This window comes from Hevea brasiliensis, chromosome 5 (genome assembly GCF_030052815.1).
Source record: "Hevea brasiliensis isolate MT/VB/25A 57/8 chromosome 5, ASM3005281v1, whole genome shotgun sequence".
Taxonomy (NCBI): domain Eukaryota; kingdom Viridiplantae; phylum Streptophyta; class Magnoliopsida; order Malpighiales; family Euphorbiaceae; genus Hevea; species Hevea brasiliensis.
This window is the reverse complement of record NC_079497.1, coordinates 105474850-105480714: the sequence shown is the minus strand read 5'-3', so window position 1 is coordinate 105480714 and position 5865 is coordinate 105474850. Positions and strand designations below refer to the sequence as shown.

At 36.3% G+C, this 5865-nt stretch overlaps 1 non-coding gene across 1 annotated transcript; it reads right to left on the bottom strand.

Annotated features, from left to right (window-relative positions):
* Positions 1-1617: 1617 nt before the first annotated feature.
* On the bottom strand, positions 1618-1724 carry LOC131180311 (small nucleolar RNA R71). Its single transcript, XR_009149087.1, has one exon. It is a non-coding gene; the product is annotated as a small nucleolar RNA R71 (small nucleolar RNA).
* Positions 1725-5865: the final 4141 nt, after the last annotated feature.

Below are 5865 nucleotides of genomic sequence, written 5' to 3'. Positions count from 1 at the left end.
TCAAGGGATTCAAGTTCTTATATATGATTTGTGAGATCAGGTTCTTAATTTAATTTATGTTTTTTTGAATATCTATTATTTTCTGATTTAATTGTTTTTGATCTATTGAATGATTTGCTAAAAAGGCCTATTAGTTAATTGTTTGATTTGATCAATTGCTAGTTCATCTTCATAATCCGTAATTGTTATGTAAGATTGAACATAAGTAGAAATTATGTTTTATTGATTATGATCCAAGTTTTCGATAATAACTTAAGGAAACAACAGGGTGAATTAAATTATTTATGCTTCATAAATTGTTATTTAGCTTAACTACTTTCTTTTCTTAAAGCAGTTATTAATTTGATGAGGATTGCTTAATACCAACTCAGTTAATAATTAGAGTGCTGGGCTCGAATTGATGAGTATAGGGAAGTCAGGGGTTTACCTCGCTGTTTGGTAAATCTACGTTAAGTTTTCAATAAGATATAATTGTATTTCTTTTGTCTATGATCAAATCAATGCATTGGAATGTGAATTACCTTGGACTGAAGTTCTTATTTTTAAATCATAATTTTGGATTTTTGATTTCTTCTTTGGATTGTGAATTAACCCCTCCCCCCCCCCCCAACCTTTGTTTCTTTTTTTTTCCATTACACAAGCGCACAAAATTTAATAATTTAGTCTCCAGGGTTCGACCTGAATTCACCACTTACTGCAGAAAATATTTCATACTTGGTGATTTCAGTTAATTTAATTTTTAGAGGATTCGACACCCATCTAGAATTTTGGCGCTATTGCCGGGGAATGAAATTTATTGAATTTTATGTTTTCTGTGTTAGAATATTTTGTTATTAATTTTGTTTGTGAGTTGTTGCTAGTTTCAAGTTTTTGAAGAAAAAAAATATATTACGGTGTTACTGTTCATTAAGAATTTTGGTTGAATTTGGAGGGCGGCCCATATCTATTTTGAAGGAAACGATGCTTTGATCAAGACCAAGAAATTCATTTCTTGGTCCCACCCTCTTGAGGCCAAATTTGATTGTTTTCTAGGGTTTTGAAGCATTTTTCTGTTTTACTTTGATTTCTTTTTGTTTACGACAAGAATTTCTCAATCTGGTGAGTTGATCTTTGATCCAAAAGTAGAAAACAGCTAAACATTTGAGAAAATTGGCTAAGCAAGCTAGGCAGATTTCAAGTACATCTGAAGGAGTCCAATCTCCAAAGGAGTTAAGTTCGAATTCAGAGTCAGAGTCAAATTCTGAAAATGAAACCATGGCTACTAGAACCTTGAAAGAGTTGGCTGCTCCTGATATAAACCAACAGCCTTTGTGTATACAATACCTTGCTTTAAATGTTACTTTTAAGTTAAAATCTAGACTAATCCATTTATTGCCTAAGTTTCATGGTCTTGCAGGTGAGGATCCGCATAAGCATCTAAAGGAATTTCATGTTGTGTGTTCCAACATGAAACCTCAAGAAGTTTCAGAGGATCAGATCAAGTTTCGGGCTTTTCCTTTCTCACTAGAGGGCACAGCTGAGGATTGGTTGTATTACCTTCCTTCTAGATCCATCAACTCATGGAATGGGATGAAGCAGATATTTCTGGAGAAGTATTTTCCTGCTTCCCGTGCTGCCAATATAAGAAAAGAAATTTGTGGTATTCGGCAGTACAATGGAGAGAGTTTGTATGAGTATTGGGAGAGATTTAAGAAGATGTGTGCAAGCTATCCCCATCATCAAATAAGTGAGCAGCTGTTGATTAAGTATTTCTATAAGGGACTTCTACCAATGGACCGTAGTATGATAGATGCTGCTAGTGGAGGAGCTTTGGTTGACAAGACACCAGAAGAAGCAAGGAGGTTGATTGCTAACATGGCAGCAAACTCTCAGTAGTTTGGAATGAGAATGGATCACACACCTATGAAGGTTAATGAGGTAAGTACATCTAACCTTGAGAAACAAATTTCTGATTTAACTTTTTTGGTGAGGCAGTTGGCTGTAGGGAACATGCAAACTGTTAAGGTATGTGGAATTTGTTCGAGTTCGGGTCATGCTACTGACATGTATCCTGCGTTACAAGAGGATGAATCAAAGCAACATGCTAATGTAGTAGGACATTACGGACAACCACAATGCAGGTATGATCCCTATTCGGATACTTATAATCCAGGATGGCGAGATCATTCCTATTTGAGTTATGGGAATCAACCGGTGTAAAACCAATACCAGCAGCAATGACCACAAGTGAATCAACTCCCTCCGCCTCCCTCAAATCAAGTTATGGCACTTGATGAAATTGTTAAGGCTTTGGCTACTAACAATACCCAACAGTTTCAATAGGAGACCAGAAATAACATTCAAAACATAGAGAGGCAGATTGGTCAGTTAGCCTCATCTGTGAGTAAGTTGGAAGCTCAAGGTTCTGGAAAGCTCCCATCACAAATAGTTATGAATCCTAGAGAAAATGCAAGTGCGATACTATTGCAGAGTGGGAAAGAAGTTGATAATCAGACTCCACATGAGCCAATAAAAAAGAAGAAGCAAGGAGCAAAGATGTCTGAAGTTCCTGAAGTTGAGGTAAATACTGAACCTAAACTGAATAAGATTAATAATTCTGTTCTTCCTCCATTCCCATACAGGTTGGCTAAAAATAAGAAAGAAGAACAAGATAAAGAAATTTTGGAGACTTTCAGGAAGGTAGAGGTCAATATACCCTTACTTGATGCGATCAAACAAGTTCTTAGGTATGTTAAATTCCTCAAGGAGTTATGCACTACAAGGCGCAAGTTGAGGTGAGAAGATCAGTGTGGGGGAAAATGTATCGGCATTAATTCAGCAAAAATTACCTCCTAAGTGTAAGGATCCAGGCTCGTTTTCTATTCCCTACAGAATAGGTGATTCTAAATTTGAACGTGCAATGGTAGATTTAGGAGCATCTATTAATGTTATGTCAAATTCAGTTTTTCAAACTTTAAATTTGGGTCCTTTGAAAGAAACCAGTGTCATTATTCAGTTAGCTAATAGTTCTAATGCTTACCCATTAGGAGTAGTTGAGGATGTGTTAGTGCAGGTTAGAGAATTGATTTTTCCTGCAGAATTTTACATTTTGGATATGGAGGATAGTGTTTCCACATCAAAGTCAGCTTTGATTTTGTTTGGAAGACCTTTCCTAAAAATTGCCAAGACAAAAATTGATGTGGATGATGGTACTTTAACTATGGAGTTTGATGGAGAGACTATCAAATTTAATATCTTTGATGCCATGAAGTATCTTGTCGATGATCATTATGTCTTTTCTATTGATGTTGTTGATGCAATTGTGCAGGATGTCTTTGAGTTAAGCATTGAGGATGAGTTAGAAGTGGTGATTAGTCAAGGAATTTAAGAAATCAGTACCAATCAACCATTAAGTGTAGAGGTTCAAGAGGCAGTAATGGAATTGCAGTCATTACCTCCTGTTCAAAAAAGGTATGGAGTACCAAAGATCGATTTACCTATATCTCACACAAAATTATTACCTTCTGTGGTGCAGGCACCAATTCTTGAACTCAAGCCTTTACCTGAGCATTTGAAGTATGTTTCCTTGGGAGATAATGAGACACTTCTAGTTATCATCTCAAGTAATTTAACACATATTCAAGAAGACAGATTGATCAGGGTTCTAAGAGTACACAAGGAAGCAATTGGATGGACAATAGCTGACATCAAAGATATAAGTCCATCAGTGTGCATGCACAGGATTTTACTGGAGGACGAGGCTAAATCGAGTAGAGAAGCTCAAAGGAGATTGAACCCACAGATGATGGAGGTTGTGAAGAAGGAGATTTTAAAGCTACTGGATGCGGGAGTTATTTACCCAATTTCAGACAGCGAATGGGTAAGTCCAATCCAAGTAGTGCCAAAAATTTCAGGAGTCACTGTGGTAGCAAATCAAGATAATGAACTTGTTCCAACAAGGATTCAGAGTGGATGGCGAATGTGCATAGACTACCGCAAGCTGAATTCAACAATAAGGAAGGACCACTTCCTACTGCCATTCATTGATCAGATGCTTGAGAGGTTAGCAGGTAAGTCTTATTTCTGCTTTCTTGATGGTTTTTCTGGATATGATCAAATTGTGATTGCACCGGAGGATCAAGAGAATACTACCTTCACTTGCCCTTTTGGAACTTTTGCTTTTAAAAGGATGTCCTTCGGTCTTTGTAATGCACCTGCCATATTTCAGAGATGCATGATGAGCATATTTTCAAATTACATTGATATTTGCATTGAGGTGTTCATGGATGATTTTACTATGTATGGTGATTCATTTGATACATGTTTACATCATTTAACTTCTGTTCTTGAGAGATGCATTGAGAAAAATCTTGTTTTGAATTATGAAAAGTGTCATTTTATGGTAGAACAAGGGATTGTGTTGGGTCATGTTGTCTCTAATAGGGGTATTGAGGTGGATAAATCTAAAATTGATTTAATTATGAGGGAAGTACACTTTTCTTGGTCATGCAGGTTTCTATTGCAGGTTCATTAAGGATTTCTCTAAGATAGCATTGCCTTTGACTAGACTCTTGCAAAAAGATATTTCTTTTGAGTTCAGTGAAGAGTGCAAGGAGGCTTTTGACAAATTAAAATCTGCATTGACATCACCCTCTATCATCCAGGCTCCTGATTGGACAATACCATTTGAAATTATGTGTGACGCAAATAATTATGCAGTGGGAGCAGTTTTGGGGCAGCGTGTTGGGAAGCTCTTTCAAGTGATTTATTATGCATCCAGAATACTTAATTCAGCTCAGCGCAATTATTCTATGACCAAAAAAGAGTTTTTGGCTATAGTTTTTGCTTTAGATAAATTTCGGTCATATTTGCTTGGTTCTAAAATAATTATCTTCTCTGATCATGCAGCGTTGAAGTATCTCTTGGCAAAGAAGGAAGCAAAACCAAGGTTGATTAGATGGATCCTTCTGCTGCAAGAATTTGATCTTCAAATCAAGGATAAGAAAGGAGCTGAGAACCTGGTAGCAGATCATTTGAGCAAGTTAGTGACATAAGAAGATCCATTTCCTTTGCAGGAACTTTTTCCTGATGAGCAATTATTTAAATTGCAAGGTATGATCCCTTGGTATGCTGATTTGGTGAATTATTTGGTTACTCAGGTTGTGCCTTTTGATTTGAGTAGAACTAAGAAAGAGAAATTAAAAAGTGAAGCTAAGTATTATGTGTGGGATGACCCATATTTGTGGTAAATTTGTTCAGATCAAATTATTAGGAGATGTGTTCCTGATAATGAGATTCAATCTATTCTTGTTTTTTATCATGCCTATGCATGTGGAGGACATTTTGGACCTAAGAGAACAGGTAGAAAAATATTAGATTGTGGTTTTTACTGGCCCACTATATTTCGTGATTCATATTTAATTTGCAAAAATTATGAACAATGTCAAAAGAACAAGAAGTTTAACCCGTAGAAATGAGATGATTCAGAATCCAATACTTATTTGTGAGATTTTTGATGTGTGGGGTATTGATTTTATGGGTCCATTTCCTTCTTCTTTTGGCTTTGTTTATATATTACTTGCTGTTGATTATGTTTCGAAATGGGTGGAAGCCAAAGCTACCAGGACTGATGATTCTAAAGCTATTGTAGGTTTTATCAAGTCAAACATTTTTAGCAGGTTTGGAGTTCCTAGAGCTTTAATCAGTGACCGGGGCACACATTTTTGTAATAGAACTGTTGAGGCATTGTTGAGGAGATATGGTGTTTTCCATAAAATATCTACAGCTTATCACCCTCAAACAAGTGGACAAGCAGAGGTGTCTAACAGAGAGATCAAGTCTATTTTGGAAAAAACTGTAACACCCTCCCGGTAACCACTCCGTACA